We start from the raw sequence: 16,915 nt of genomic DNA, 5'->3' as shown, positions 1-16,915 counted from the left end.
TGTGAAGGATCTCGTTGTTCCGTTTGATCCAGATGTACCGATTACACCTACGGCTCAGCAGTGGATTGATTCCATTGCGAAGGCGGCAACTCTCTACCGGGGTGACGCAGAATGGAAGTTGCAGTGTGGAATTCTAAACCTTCATGGCGCGGCCAAGCTGTGGTTCAGTGGCGTTGCGGTGAACACGTGGGACGAATTCAAAGTTGCACTCGTTCGAGATTTCCCAACGTCTGTCGACGTCGTTAGTATCCATCAGGCCATGATGAACCGAAAGAAGACGCCGCATGAGAGTCTTGAGACCTATTTCTACAGTCAGGTGGGTAGAAAGGGGAAATTGCCGAATGAGGCCACCATCAAATACATTGTGCTGGATCTAGAAGGGAAATTCGGTAGTATTGCTCAAGCGAGCACTTTACCGGAGCTGCTCAAACAATTGAAATGGTTGGATGAAGTAAGAGAACTGAAACCAACCGATAGTGTGCGTGCCTCTAGTTCGAAGCCAGTGAAAGCTCCGGGAGCTTTGAACACCAATATCAAGTGCTATCGCTGTAATGGTGAAGGTCACGTTGCCGCCAACTGCAGTGTGAAGAGTCCCCAAAAATCTCACGCAAACTTTAAGTGCTATCGATGTAACCAGAGGGGCCATATAGCAAAAAACTGCAATAAAAGTGGTGTGAAACAAGTCCCTCGACCAATGCAAGAAATTCGTCAGTCGAGTAATTTCGTGAAATCGGTGATCATTGGCGGGCACGAAATCGATGCACTATATGATTGTGGATCGGCAGTAATCACTATCAAGGAAAGCTGTGCTAGTGTATTGAACAGCATCGAGCCATGTGATATCGCACTAGTGGGCTTTGGTGGCAATAAGGTACACGTTCGACAGAAGAGTGTGGAAGTGATCCAGCTGGACGGGATCGAAATGGAAACCGAAGTGTGTGTGGTCCCCAATCGAGTTCAAGCCAATTCGATGATCGTCGGGAGAGATGTTCTCGATCGAGAGGATATTAGATTTGTGAAGGAAAGGGGTAGAATGCGGATCGAGAAGATTGCAGAGCAACGAGGCGACGATCGACAAGGCCAACCCTTTCTCAGAGGGGCGCAGGGTGACGTGTGCAGCATCCAGGCCTTCGAGCCGATAGTCGCCGAAGAGATCAACGTGGAAGGAGCTGATGCAGAGCGGGAGAAAATACTGGAGCTGATAAAGTGTTATCGACATTGTTTCGCAAAAAACTATAGTGAAATGGGTACCGCCAAGGGATGTGAGATGGTGATAGACGTTATCGGAGCCGAAAAACCGATACATACAAAGCAGTATCCAATGGAGTAATCGCGAGAAAAAGTGGTGGAGAGTACTGTAAATGACTTGTTGTCCGCGAATATTATCCAGCCATCTAGTTCTCCGTACAATAGTCCGACAGTGTTAGTGCGTAAGAAAAATGGTGATTGGCGCATGGTCGTCGATTATCGGGCTGCGAATGCTAGAACAGTGAAGGATTCATGGCCGATGCCAATTATCGAAGATTGCCTAAATCGATTAGTTGGCGGCCGACTATTCATGGCTGTATCTTTGTTCCGTGGCTACCATCAAATCCCGATAGCGGAAAATAGTCGAAAGTTTACTGCGTTCTCGACGCCGTACGGACACTTTGAGTACGTCAAAATGCCTTTTGGGCTTAGTAATGGTAGTGCAGTGTTTCAAAGAATGATCAACACGGTCATTGCTCTCCTCCGTTCGATTGAACTGGTAGTGTATCTCGATGACGCTATTTTCGGTGGGCAAGATGTGGACGATATGTTGAACAAATTCGAAGCCCTGTTAAAGCGTTTGAGTGAATTTGGACTAACAGTGAACCTAGAAAAAACTCAGTTCTTGAAAACGAAACTCGATTTTCTGGGACACGAGGTCAATGAAGGTGAAATACGACCGGGAAAAGACAAAGTTCGGGCGATCAGTGAATTTCCAAAACCAGTGACCGTACGCAATATCCGTGAGTTCTTGGGCCTTGCCAATTACTTTCGGAGGTTCGTGAAGGAGTTTAGCATAGTTGCCGAACCGTTAACGCGGTTGACGAAGAAAGATGAACCGTTCATGTGGGAAGAAGAACAAGAACTTGCCTTCAGAGCATTGAAAGAAGCTTTAGTAAACCAACCAGTACTGGTGATGTACGATCCGGGGAGAAACATTGAAGTGCACACAGACGCTTGTTCGCATGGATTGTCTGGAATACTGTTGCAGTGTATGGAGGACGGTTTGCATCCGATAAGCTATTTCAGCCGAAAAACGTCACCGATTGAAAGCCAGAAGTATAGTTACGAACTGGAAGCATTAGCGGTGGTAGAGTCAGTGGAAAGGTACCGAAAATACCTTTTGGGAAGACGCTTTGTAGTAGTGACCGATTGCGAAGCGGTGAAGAAAACGATGGCCAAGAAGGTGATGTTACCGGTAGTGGGCAAGTGGTTGCTGAAGCTCCAAGAATACGATTTTGAGTTAGTGCACAGAAAGGGTGAGAAGATGAAACACGCAGACTGTTTAAGCCGTAATCCAGTGTTCGAACCAGAGTCGGATGAGCCGGAACCGGTCATGGCCCACGTGATGGAAGTGAGCATTAAAGAAGACGAATGGCTGAAGCTGTTGCAGAGAGAAGACGAAAAGTTGTTCGAGATCATGAAAATCTTGTCGAAATCTCCAGTCGACAACCGAGAAAAGCAGATTCATAAGGAGTACGCTCTGAAGGACGAGGGCGTGATGAAAAAGTGCAAGGATGGATTGAAGTGGGTAGTACCAACAAGGGCACATTGGCGGATTGCCCGCAATTACCACGACGATCTGGGGCACAAAGGAGTGGAGAAAGTGCTGGAGGCGATGAGGAAGTGCTTTTGGTTCCGCAGAATGAGAAGCTACCTGAAGCGCTACATTGGATCGTGCGTGCACTGTGCCTATGTCAAAGCGAAAGGTGGAGCGAAGGAAGGCGAATTGCACCCGATAGCCAAGATTGCGGTGCCGTTCGATACAATCCACCTGGACCATCTCGGTCCGTTCATTCGTTCATCATCATTGAACGAATATATCATTGTGCTGGTTGACGGTTTTACAAAATACGTCGTAGTGAAGGCAGTTCGCAACACGAAGACAATTCCAGTGATCCAGATGCTGAACGAAGTGTTTGCCATTTTTGGGATGGCGAGACGCATAATCACCGACCGTGGGACAGAATACACTTCCAGAGAATTTGAAACCTTCTGCGCTGATGCAGGAATATCGCACGTCAAGGTCGCCGTTGGAACCCCACGTGCAAATGGACAGGTTGAACGCAAGAATCGAAGTATACTCGATGCAGTACGCTGCATGGTGAAGGACGACGACAAATCCTGGGACAAGCATCTCCGGATGGTTCAGTGGGGATTGAACACCATGGTCAACGACACGACTAAGGTCTCCCCGCACACGTTGCTGTTTAACTACAATCCACGGAACATTATGCAGAATCACCTGTTGATGATGTTCAACGCCGAGGTCCCAGCTACTGATGCAGAAACGTTGAAACGTACCGTGAGTTCCAGAATTGAAAAGGAGCAACAGAAGCAGAAACATTACTTCGACAAGGCGCGACGTCCAGCTAGGAAGTACGTCGAAGGTGAACTCATGCTCGTGGAAAAGGATCCACAAACTACTGGATTCAGCAAGAAGTTGGAGCCGAGATACAAAGGGCCGTACCTAATCCAGAAGGCCCTGGGAAATGACCGATACCTAATTGTGGATGTGCCAGGAGTACAGTTGAAGCAGAAGAAGACGTCAACTATCTTTGCGTCTGATCGGATGAAGCCCTGGTCCGTCAACGTATTGGCGGAAGACAGTGAAGAAGAAATTTTGAGTTCCGATGACTCGGAAGACTGAGTAAAAGATCGCCGGGGCGGGATTTAACCTGTGGTGTCCGTTATAACAGAATTCCAATTTGAATTTAAATTTTGGCACCACCCTATCAATCATATCATCCGAAGACAAACCTCACTCTCTCATTTTCAATATACTTAAGTCAGTCTTATACTATTCACGCAAGGGTACGGATGTAATACGTTATTAGTCCGAAATCCAATAATTAACCGTTTACACGTTGTAATCTCGGTGACCGTTGTTTGACAATGTGACACTTGCTGTCCTTCTTCGTCGCGTTGCTTCTTCGGTAGACAAATATGCCTGTGACACTTCCAATCTCTTCCCGCTGAGCAGTCTGTCGGTATCACCACCACAAGCGCGATCTCTCCGTGTCCACCACCGCGGTTGACAAATGTGGCTACCTATAGCTTGTTGTGAAAACCCCACTCGATGCGACACTTTTCGGTGCCACTTGTTGTCCTTCTTCGTTGTGCTGCTTCGGCGATAAACAAATATAGCAAATGGGTCTACCTGTGACGCTTTCCCTCTCGTCGATTAGAATTACCCGACGACACCAATACTACAGACACGTTCACTGTCGATTTCTGCCACCGCAGCAGGCAAATTCGTCTACCCGCGGTTTGCTGTCAAAACACCACTTACCTCCGGCGTCTCAACTGTCGACTCACACTTAACGAACTGGTCTCTCTTTCTCACTTCACAAATGCGTATAGCGTCTCGCAATCTGCCGTAGTTCACATCGAAATTTCAAAACCATGTACAGAGTTGCACGAAATAATTTTAAATTCGCTATTTTTTTTCAAAATCACACAAGAACCAGTTCGAAACCACGAATAATAGTCTGAGTTCCGTGAAATTGTTCGCGTAAAAATATTGAATCGGACGGAGATCCTTCAGCTTAAGAATCGCGTAAAAAGTTCTCACTTCAAAGAGTCGATCAGGTTCAATCTCCTGTATGAAAAGCGTTTGAAAATAAAAAATTCGTTCGCAGAAAAAAGAAAAGTACATTGAAGGAACCAGATATATTTTTTCAGGGTTTGTTAATGTATTAATGAAAACTCGGGCCTTGGTATCTAGCGGGGAAATTAAATAGATCAAATATGTTGGATGGCTGGGGCGGTTCTGTGTGATCTCGCTTTAGAGGCAGTGGTACGGTTACTGTCGCCAATAATCATGTGTTCTTTCTGGAACGTCATCATATCCCAGTGATAGCCTAAGGGTTTGTGCAGTGGGCTGGAGCCCCAAGGGTTGTAGGCTCTAATCTTGCCGCTGGGGTGATTTTTTCACATAATTGCTTCCGTATAACCCCCCCCCCCCCCCCTCCCGATTGTTTTCCCCTTTGGATACCAGACATATTTTTCAAATGTCTTCATATTTAAAAATAAAATGTCATTTATCTTCAACGATCAGGATTCGCTATTTGTTAATTTTTAGCCAGAAGTCTGCCAGAAATCAGCCAGATTTCCGCAAAAATTGTCTTAAAAATGTAAAAATGTCTTCATAACATTTCAAATGTCTTCAAAATAGGGACATGTTTTCACATTCATCACTGGGTACCACCAAAAAGGTCTTTAATAATACATATATTGACACTTACTTCAGAACCCAATAAAAGGAATTAATAGTTCAAATTGCTATTAGTTCATAGGATTTACACTAGCTCCAAAAACGAACGGTGTTTTTGAACAAACCCCTAGTTCTGCGTGATGTTTCGCAAAAGGGAGTTTGAAAATATTCCAGCTTATTTGAAAAAAATGTTGACACCCCTAGAGTATACGATTCTTCCGAAAAAAAAACTTGTACATTACAATGCGGACAAAGAAATGAAAATAATAAAAGAAAAAGTTTGGTTTGTTAAAACAGAAGAAGATTGAGAAGTAAAAGCGAATTCTATACATTTCTTTTATAAGAAATGTAAAAAGTAAATAGATCAATAGAATAAAAATATGATAACACTTTCCACTGTGATATAAGAAAGACAAAGTGGAAAAATGATTAAAAAAAACTATATAGAAATGTGAACTAATATTAAAAACATAATCAAATTGCAACCAAAAAAAGGAAAATTGAAATAAAAAGTAGGTAAACATCGAAGAGCATACAAATTAGAGGAACAAAGTCCAAAAAGATGGAAAGATATCATTTTTGCGTATTTATGTTAGTCGTGCTCAATCAAACGCAGCTGAAAATCCGTCAAATTATCAAAGAAAACCTCGCGCGATCATCAACCTTTACCTGGGAGCGTAGGCACTCAATAACAGCTGACGTAACCGTAACCGGCATTAACGAGTTGACCCTGCTGGATGACGATATGGCCACCGCACAGATTCACGATCGTGTTGCATGACTCTGTGCGAGAAAGAGTGAAGGCGTCATAACGTTACTTCGTGACTCATGACGATGAGTCCGAGTCGCTCGGGACGCGGGATTGTAATTGAAACGGAACGCATTCAAGTGTAAGCTGAAATCAATACTGGATGCAGTTTCACGATGGTTCTGCTCTACGAACTGTCAGCTGCGACAAATTAACACTAATCAATAAATTGACTCGAGTGTAGGTTGAGTTTGCCGGCTGGTCAAGTTTTCTCGGATCCTCTTCCAATAAGTCCTTTGTGTTTGGAAATCTTTTAAGGAATGTGACCAAATTGAGAATTTGTGTTGACATTTATTATTGAAAGAGAATAACAAGCCAGCGTCTGCCCTCAATCCAACCGCAAATGTCGCATATGTTTAGTTCAAGTTGGTCATTCAATGCTTATGGCCAGTGGTCTTAATTTTTTGTCCGACACTGTAAGCCTATATGTGCCTATAAAAACAAAACCGCTATTAATTGTTTGCATTCCCAATCTATTTTTATATCGTTTTGGAAGAAATTGATTTATTACATTCAAGTTAATCTCTTTTTTAGTTTACTTTCAACCCGTGATTTTATTGTTACACGAGACAAAGAGTGTAGTACCTTTTATAGTATTTCATTTGACTATATCGCGAACGTGAGAGAGTTCACAAAACCAAGTACTAACTCATCAGTATGCAAGTATACTATAAAAAACAGAGATTGTTTTGTTCTCTTCGAAGGAAGACAACACCAATCGCGAGAAGCAACCTCTCCCTCTCCTAACTGACGGTGGTTCAAAATTGCAGCAAAACGTGAGCTGCGAACAGAATATAGCCAGACGTTGAACGAAAAGGTTGGTTTCCTATTTTTGTGTGCTCTTTCTACCAGTACGTATAGTGCAGTAGTGTAACACTAGTCTATTATAACTCTATTTAAGTTGGGCTTTCCTCTGTTTTGTTTATGTGTCCCCCCTTCCTGGTTGGGGCATTCGTGACATATTTGCAAATACAGCAAAAAAACATCCGAAAAGGGAGTGTAGCCTACTGTGATACAACCACGAGGAACTTGCGCCTATCTCGTTGCCATAGAACTGAAGAAACCCAAGTGCACTATGAAATAGCAAAGTCGGAGAGTAAATCAGTGCGCGCTCGCTGTTGTGTGAAGGTGTTTCATTGGATGGCGTTTTCAATGTTTTTCTTGTGCTTCGGGTTCGGGTTATGAGGTTTTGCGCAAAGAAGTCTTTATAGTGTGGTGGCGCTCGAATGGTGACTCATAGCAAAGCATTAATGCGACTAGAGACGTACAACGTGTATACCGACCGACGACCGTCAATTCGTTCGATCGCAATTTCAGGCCTACTGGGAGTTGGTTGGTTGGTAGGCCGCGAAGGCTCGAACCGTAACGGAGTGAATGAAAATAAAGTACAGTTCATTGGGGAGTTTTGTGCCTACCGGGGCGCGATATGTAGGGGAATGGGTCAGGCCAAACCACAATGCTTCTATCGGTAGCAACTGTTTCCAGATATGTATGTAGATGGATTGCGCTTTTTTTATTGAATGGGGGGATGTACCTTTGGCAAGAAGACGATGCCTTGACAGTGAAATCAGTGCAGGTTTTTATCGGTCTACCTGTTCTTATCGCATTGTGCACCGGGTTTGTTTTTGTTTCGTTTCAGAAGGAAGTATTCAGCTTTTGCAAAATAAAGAATAAATTGGGGACCGAAATTGCTCGTCTCCATGCTGATAAGTGACTTTCAAGTTTATTGGTACTGATTTCACAGACAATTCCATGGAAATATGAGTTGACGAGCAAATTTATTACAAACGTTACTAATATGTTGACAATTTGCTATAAAAATAGGTTTTTGATGGCGAATTAAGTTTTTTGACATATAGTATTGCAAAAATCAATAAGACAACCTTAAAAATAATACAAAATCCATCTATTTTTTCATTGAATATCGAAATACTTTCAGGCAAATCAATTATTTTTATTACTTCTCATGAGTTCCATGTAAATTGAGCAATATTTTCTCGCAATTCAATTGCGACATACTGAGAATTGAGCGAGTAACGAGTGGTCCAAGCACTGCACAGTGGTCGGAAACGCCAAAAACGTGAACTTAATTCACTAGAGGCCAAACCATCGAATATATTCACAGGGTGTCTTTAGAGGATTTGTTCGTATGACTGTTCCCCACAATCTGATAACAATTGAAATTAGGCATGGCTTACTATGATCATACTAAAAAAAACTTTTTATACTGACGAGGTAGAAAGTTGGTGTCTTCGACAAAGTTTTAGAAATGCTCATAGTGAAAAATTTTGTTGGAGAACTTGAGCTTTTAGGATTTAAGGTTATCGATTTATAAGGCGTTTTCTATGGAAACCCCCCTAAATCTAGTTTTTTTAACATAACTTTTTTTTTATTGTGACTTTTCATGCAAACTATGTTCAACACAAATGTGTAGGTATCAAAGCTACATAATTTTGTCGAAGACTGTATGTAAAAATACTCATTCGTTTTAAAGTTATTGAGGATTTTTACATTTTTTTACACCAACTTCAACTACGTATAAGAAAGAAAGGTGCAAACCAAAATGCACGAACAGGCACTTTTTTTAACTAAATAAAGTTAAGATGGTTTGGTGCGTTGCACTCTAGAACCATAAGAATAGGGTAAGCTTACTTTATCATGTTTTTTGACTTTTTCCATACAAAAATCAGCAAAAAAAAATTATTTTTTCCGTAAAATTTAATAATTAATGGTATGAGATCCTTTTGTAAGCATCAAATTCATTATGACGTGTCGATTTGAGTATATGGTAGTTTGGGATCTCCAATAATATTAAAAACTTCACATTTTTGCTCCCGCGTTTCTAAAATCTGAAATATTCAGATATAAGTGAAAATAATACTTGTAATTGAATATCAAACCAAGAATTTCAAAAATTGGGGCAAAAAACACAAAAAAAAATTTTTTTGCTAATTTTTGTATGGAAAAAGCCAAAAAAACATGATAAAGTAAGCTTACCCTATTCATATGGTTATAGAGTGCCACGCACCAAACCTTCTTAGCTTTATTGTGCATAGTTAAGACAGTTAAAAAAGTGCCTATTCGTGCATTTTGGTTTGCACCTTTCTTTCTTATATGTAGTTGAAGTTGTTGTAAAAAATGTAAAAATCCTCAATAACTTTGAAAAGAAAGAGTATTTTTACACACAGTCTTCAACAAAATTATGTAGTTTTGATACCTGCACATTTGTCTTGAACATAGTTTGCACGAAAAGTCACAATGAAAAAAGTTATATTAAAAAAACTAGATTCAAGGGGGTTGCCACAGAAAACGCCTCATAAATCGATAACTTTTAATACTACAAGCTCAAGTTATTCAACAAAATTCTTCACTACGAGCATTTCTAAAACTTTGTCGAAGAAACCAACTTTCTACCTCGTCAGCATAAAAAGTTAATTTTTTTAGTTCGATCATAGTAAGCCATCCCTAATTTCAATTGTTATCAGATTGTGGGGAATATTCATACGAACAATTCCTCCGAAGACACCCTGTGGATATATTCGATGGTTTGGTCTCTAGTGAATTAAGTTCACGTTCTTGGCGTTTCCGACCACTGCACTTTGGTCCCAAAGCTGTATTTGGGAAGACAAAACTGTTTGCTCCTAAACCGTTGCTTTTAGATATATAGTATGTTCGGAAAACTTTCTTAGAACTTTCTTGCCGATTTTTTTATATTAGTTGAATTAGGGTGGTCCTTGTGGTTAGGGTGTTTAAAGTATCAACTTCTTAGATATGTAAAATTCAGCTATATAGTGTTCTACAAAGTTATAAATCAATCAAATTGAAGCAACTTTTCTGAAGAAACTATGTGGCTATCTCTAATGGTTCATATGCTATGATTTTTGCAATATTTAAGGTAGGGTGGCTCTTTAAAAATTGGTTTTCTATTAATATCTTTTTATGTTTTAATTTGTCGCTAATACTTTGTTCTAGAGGTTTTTGCCGAAGCAATGAAGTTTCTATCTCTTTTGTTTGCATAGTTACAGGCAATTTTCAAAACAAAAATGGTTTTTTTCAAAGCTATACATCTTCCAACATTGCAAATGGATTTGCAATCTTTTAATTTCATTTGAAAGATCGGAACTTTTGTAGTTGTTGGTGAAAAAACTGCGGGAGCGTTATTTCTGTAAAATAAATAATTAATTTTTGAAAATGGTGTATTTTTCAACAAAAATCGTTCATAACTTTTCAAATAGACGAGATAATAACTTTGTTACTTCAGCAAAAGCTTCGCCCTGCAAAGTTCTAAAAGTGTTGCAAACAAAGTATTTACGATAAATCAATGTATGAAGTGACATATGAAAAATAGTAATTTTAAGAGGTCACGTTTTCATCGCTCAATCTCTTATGGTAAAATCAACTGAGAAATAGTCAATGTGTGTTATAATGAAAATCCATTGAATATGTGACACTGTTTGAAAACACAACATTTTACCGTACAACTACATGTAAGCGTGAATTCACAATAGTGTTAATAGCGTACTATAGTAAACTCTAAATAAAAGTTATCTATTACGGGGCCAATAAAGCAAGTACCGTCATCATGTATTATATAGATGCTAGGGAATTATGCTTTATGAGTTATTTTACCAGTTCACGGTTAGCGATTTTCAGAACTCTTACTTTTATTTGTTTTGAAGTAACAAAAAATTGAGAATCTTTCCTTAACTTACAGCCGTCATTATAGTCGATAATTAATTTATACTTTCAAACATTGCATAAATGTTGGAAAAGCATACAATAATTTCCGCTGCTATGAATAACAAACTCGTTTCAAGATTTTATTTTAAGATAACAAGACGTGAACTAAAACATTTTCTTTCTAGCACTCGTTTTGAGCACTAGTCGAAACCAAAAAGGATTTACTTAAGTGATCATAGATAACTTTTGTTGGCCGATTTAGAATTAACAATAGTTTGCAGCTAACACTACTGTAAATCAACTGTACTATTTAGATGTACGTTAGATTGTTCTTTCAAAAACATTTACAAATCCACTAGAATTGCCATGACATTCGGTATTATCACTCAATGACTATTTCTCAGTTGATTTTACCATAAGAGATTGAGCGATGAAAACGTGACCTCTTAAAATCACTATTTTTCATTTGTCACTTCATACTTTGATTTATCGTAAATACTTTGTTTGCAGCACTTTTAGAACTTTGCAGGGCGGAGATTTTTGCTGAAGTAACAAAGTTATTATCTCGTCTATTTGAAAAGTTATGAACGATTTTTGTTGAAAAATACACCATTTTCAAAAATTAATTATTTATTTTACAGAAATAACGCTCCCGCAGTTTTTTCACCAAAAACTAGAAAAGTTCCGATCTTTCAAATGAATTTAAAAGATTGAAAATCCATTTGCAATGTTGGAAGATATATAGCTTTGAAAAAAACCATTTTTGTTTTGAAAATCGCCTGTAACTATGCAAACAAAAGAGATGGAAACTTCATTGCTTCGGCAAAAATGTGTATTTACAAAAGTTCTAAAAACCTCTAGAACAAAGTATTAGCGACAAATTAAAACATAAAAAGATATTAATAGAAAACCAATCTTTAAAGAGCCACCCTACCTTAAATATTACAAAAATCATAGCATATGAACCATTAGAGATAGCCACATAGTTTCTTCAGAAAAGTTGCTTCAATTTGATTGATTTATAACTTTGTAGAACACTATGTAGCTGAATTTTACATATCTAAGAAGTTGATACTTTGAACACCCTAACCACAAGGACCACCCTAATTCAACTAATATAAAAAATCGGCAAAAAAGTTCTAAGAAAACCAACGGTTTAGGAGCAAACAGTTTTGTCTTCCTAAATACAGCTTTGGGACCATAAAAGTTTTTCATCCTTAGAGAATTCCTTAAGGAACATAAAAAATAATTTGTGTTTTTTTCGTCACACTCCACGCCTGCCAGAAAATGCGTTTCCAAGATTCGAAATTTCATTTTCCAAATCGTGCATCAGACACATTATTCCAAGAAGGCGCGCCCCTCCTTTACTATCCGGCTGGAGCCGCCTATGGGTCCAAGAGATTTGGAGTTATAGTGAACACGGCATTTTTTCAAGGTGCCTCCTGAAGATTCACTGTTACACTTTCAATTTTCAATATTTTGCAAAATGTTGTTCAAATGTTGACCTATTCTATGGAAATTGACTGAATACACTAACACTCTCTGTATCGCCAAAAAATGCATCTTAAATAAACTAAATAATGAACCAGTTTAAAGTTACAATTATTATTGTGATTGTTTCTTATTACTTCCCGAAATCTAAACTAAAGTGCTGATTTTTGCCACAAAAATCACGTATTTTATAATTATCTTCAAATTCCCTTCAAAAACGCCTGCAAAACCCATTTATTAGTGGAGATATTTGTTACTGTGTAAACTTCTGTCACGGTTTTGGCCATGTCATTACATACCAAAGCAATTTTCTGTACGTGAACTAGTTCACAACTTCTTGAACATCATTCATAAAACCAAAGGTTGACTCGTGATTTAATTCATAGATTTAGAAATACTATTCAGAAATATTTCTCATGATCTATTTCACGAAGCTCGGAAAATTATTCATGATTATTTTCAATCATCGTGAACTAGTTCACGATTCCTAATATATTAGTCTCGAATCAATACCCATGCTCACGAAATCAAAAAAATAATACACGGTGCTACAATGATTTTGTACTGTTCAAGTGACCTAGTATAGGTTGTAGATCTCATCAAATGCAATACAAAATAATGTATGAAAAATGGAGTATACCCTCAAAATCTTGATTTATAAGAAAAAACAATTTTTCGGAACTTTCGGCACTAAACAAATTTCTACTCGTTCATTTTTCAACCGAATTTAAATTTTTTGAGTGTTCTGGAAAGAAGCAAATTGTCCTTTCGAACGATATGCTATGTTATATTCTTTTGTGGAAAATACTTTGCGGTTTTGGGACAACATGAAAACTGAAATTGCGCAACATTCTTTGTTTCAACAAAAAAATTGAGAAAACATTCAATCTCGCATCCAACAACCTATTTACCATCAAAATCGGTTGAAAAATGGCAGAGTTAATTTTTTTTACGAATTAGAAACTTGCTCGCATTAAAACTCTTAACAAGTTAGTGAGGTATTGTTATAGGATTCTATAATTATATCTTCCGTTAATTTTTTTTTTAAATTTCAAGTTCAAAGTTCACACACGTACACGTACGTAATCTAACAAAAATCCTTTTTTTTGAAAATTTTATATGAGACCGTCCCTTTAAAAGTTACAGCGAGGAAAGGCGCTATAGCCAGGGCAGGGCTAAATACCTCTGTTCCGTTACAGGAACCAAAGGAGTGATATTAACCCGCTCTTAGACAAGTCACTTCGACGATTTATTAAATCCCCATCAAATTGAACTGGCCGGTACGGTTGTCCACGTTTCTTCCTTATTCAAGGTTCAAAATGGTTCGTTGATTAAATTCTTCATTAAGCGAATAATTTAATTGCCGTACAATTTTGAATCATCTTCATTTTATACGCTGTACAGTTGTCCTGGCCGCTTTAATGATTGGGTCACGTACCATATGTACCACAAACATTTATATTGACAAGAAAAATTGTAGGCGAACGTCTGTAATTTTCCAGGATCCCTACATGTATTGGCTGTGTATGTGTAGACTAGATTAAACTAGACTAGAGACCGTCCCCTTGAAAGTTCATGCGAGCGCGTTTCTTATTTGAAAAAAATAATAACTCTGTCATATTTCAACCGATATTCGGAAGTTCCGAAAACCGTTTTTTTTTGCTTCAAATCAAGATTTTGAGGGTATTTTAAATTGATCAAACGTGGTTTTGTATTGTATTTGATCAGACCTACTACCTTCAACAAAGGAACATTCTTTTTTTATTTTGTAGCACCGTGATATTCATGTATACGTGAACTCAGTCATAATTCCTAGCTAGTTGGTCTCGACTCAAAATTCGTGCTCGTGAAATAGTCCACAAAATCATAAAATATTCATGTATTCGTGAGCTGGTTCATGATTCCTAGTATATTAGTCACAACTCGCCATAGGGGGTGGGCGCAGCGTAGTTGGTAAATCGATTGCCTTGTACGCAGCGCACCTGGGTTCGAGATCCGACCCCGCACATAGGGTTAGAAATTGTTCAACCCGAAGAGGCGAATGACCTCATGGTTAAAACCTCTATAATCAAAATAAAAAAAAACTAGCCATTCATGCTCATGAAATAAGTCACAAATTCAAGAAATAAATTCACCAAAACGTGAACTGGTTCATGATTCCCAGTATAATAGTCACGATTAACCGTTCGTGCTCGTCAAATATTTCACAAAATCATAAAATATACATTCAATTTCATGCAACTCTGCATATGGTCTGAAGGTCTCACGTGAACTGTTTAAAAAAAAATTGTTTTTGTTCATGAAATATCATATAGTTATGTCCAGCTGCAAACTACTAGTGATGGGTGCTAGCAGCAGATATGAGAAAACTATTAGGAACTCGAACGTCGTTATTCATTTGATAAGATTCGATGTGATGTCCAGACGGAAAATGAAAACAAGATACCGCGAATCAACTACACTTTTACGATCCATGTCATATTGTCACGTTATTTCGAGTAAAAAATCCGATAGAGAAATAACGAATACCATGATAAAACTGCTGATATCATAAAAATGAGTCTCGTTACTTCACGTGTCAAATTCGAAAGTGAGCGCAATAATAAAATATCATGAAAACGTGCATAGAATTACGGAAATCGTGGCTAAGATCCTGAAACCATGAACATAACTCTACTTCTACAATATCCCGAAAACGTGAATAGAAATCACGAAAATCGTGACCAAGATACTGAAATTATGAGCATGCATCACAACACTCTGCCAGAAAAGTCCGATACAAAACTCGCAAATAAAATATCATGATAACTTGAATACAATTTATCAAAATCGTTACTATTTCCTAAAATCACGAACATAAATCGTTCTACTCTGCGAGGAAAATCCGATAGTAAAGTCATGAATAAAATCTTACAGTAATGTAATCAGAAATTTCGAAAATCGCGACTAAGCTCCTGACATCATGGATATTGTTTAACTGTCGGCTCTTTTTTTTTGGAGAGCATAAACAAAACCACCCCGTAGTTTAGAGCTTCTACTAGCCAGAAGGAGGCTCAAACCACCTTCCACTCACTGCCGAAATTTTTCACAAGCTTTTTCATAAAATAACATGAATCTCGGCAACTGTTCAGACATCATGCAACTTATAAGACGATATTTTTTAGTTTGAAAATTTTCTCAAACCTTTCAGGATATGAAAAAAAGGTTCGGTGATCAGAATTGACAATAAAAATTGTTATGAAGAGGCATGACTGTGATAAACCGTGAAGTCACGTTCTAATTTCAGGCCCCATTGGCTGGTTATGTCCTTGCTCTATACTAAAACCACACTGATTACGTACAAGAGTTGAACCGTCACGTGCTAATACTGTATAGACTGCACTCTGCACAGTTGCAACAATGTATGTATCTGCTTCGAAAGATTAATTAATTTGTTTACATATTCATTAAACACTTGACTACTCAAGTCACAGAAGAGTATTTGGGTCGAAAATTGATCAAAATTATTTCGAAGCTATTCTGAGAATTTTTTTGCGGTAATTGTTGGGCTAGGGAAGTGAGTATGCCAAATAAACTTTGTTGCGAAAATTAATTCTTTTTTTGTTTTTATTTTATAGGTTTCTATAGTTCATGGGATTTTTCTGGGTGCGAAAAAGTGATATTTTGCTGTCTTCTACTTAAATTTGCTTGTACGTGCTCAGAACCAGAGAGAAGAAAATCTGTCGAGTGACGGCAAACTACCCAGTGTGATTTTTTTCTGTCAAATCCTTAATATTTGAAGGTACAGACGGTTTGTCCATTTAGGACCCCTTCGCACCCTAGAAACAGTAATTTTTATCAACAATTAAAAAAATGTGTGATGAAATGCACTTGTTTAAGAACCTGCAAAGAAAATTTACACACAACGCACAAAGTAGCAGAGAGACCTTGGCAAGCAACTCCGGAGAGCGACTAAAATGTTGCGACTGGTTGCACCTTTATGTTAGCAAGTTGCAAGTTGTGCGCGCTTATTTTTAAGTTATTCGTAAGAATGTGGCCTTGGAGAACAATCTTTCGTTTCGATGCTTGAATATTTAGTAAGAAATCGTCTCTCGTTTTTGGTGAACTTTTTAGAATAATAAAAAGACAGAGTTGAACAAAAATTAGACAGGAAGTGGAGGAAAAAGTAATCGACTCAAGACTCTTTTATATTTTTCATACACTGACCTCTTCTTTTTTCGGTATGAGTAAAACAAAATTTTCGAAAGCACAATATGGCTTTGCTATTGGTAACACTTTCATGCTTTAGGTGAATAATTGAATCTATTTCCCAAAGTATTGGTAAACGATTCTCTCTTGCAGCCAAGCAAACATTACTGCTTGCTTCAAGAAACCGAACATCTCTTTCATTTAGGAATCGAGTGTGAAAAAATATCCAGAGATGATTATATTTAATCAAAGAACAAACCAGTAACTGAGCAAATTATTGCCAT

General features: G+C 38.3%; 1 protein-coding gene across 3 annotated transcripts in view; it reads left to right on the top strand.

Annotated features, from left to right (window-relative positions):
• The window catches only part of LOC131687156 (alpha-tubulin N-acetyltransferase-like), an 85,751-nt gene that overhangs the window by 22,140 nt on the left and 46,696 nt on the right, over positions 1-16,915 (top strand). The window contains exon 1 of one of the 3 annotated variants that reach the window (XM_058971209.1): positions 6,974-7,089. The exons of 1 other annotated variant lie outside the window; for it this stretch is intronic. The gene's annotated coding sequence lies outside the window, so the exon portion shown is untranslated. Of the gene's footprint in view, positions 1-6,973; positions 7,124-16,915 lie in introns of those variants that run through there. One more of the 3 variants, XM_058971210.1, reaches the window with a different exon arrangement.

This window comes from Topomyia yanbarensis, chromosome 3, assembly GCF_030247195.1.
Source record: "Topomyia yanbarensis strain Yona2022 chromosome 3, ASM3024719v1, whole genome shotgun sequence".
NCBI lineage: Eukaryota > Metazoa > Arthropoda > Insecta > Diptera > Culicidae > Topomyia > Topomyia yanbarensis.
The sequence above is the reverse complement of the archived record's forward strand: the minus strand, read 5'-3'. Positions and strand labels throughout refer to the sequence as shown.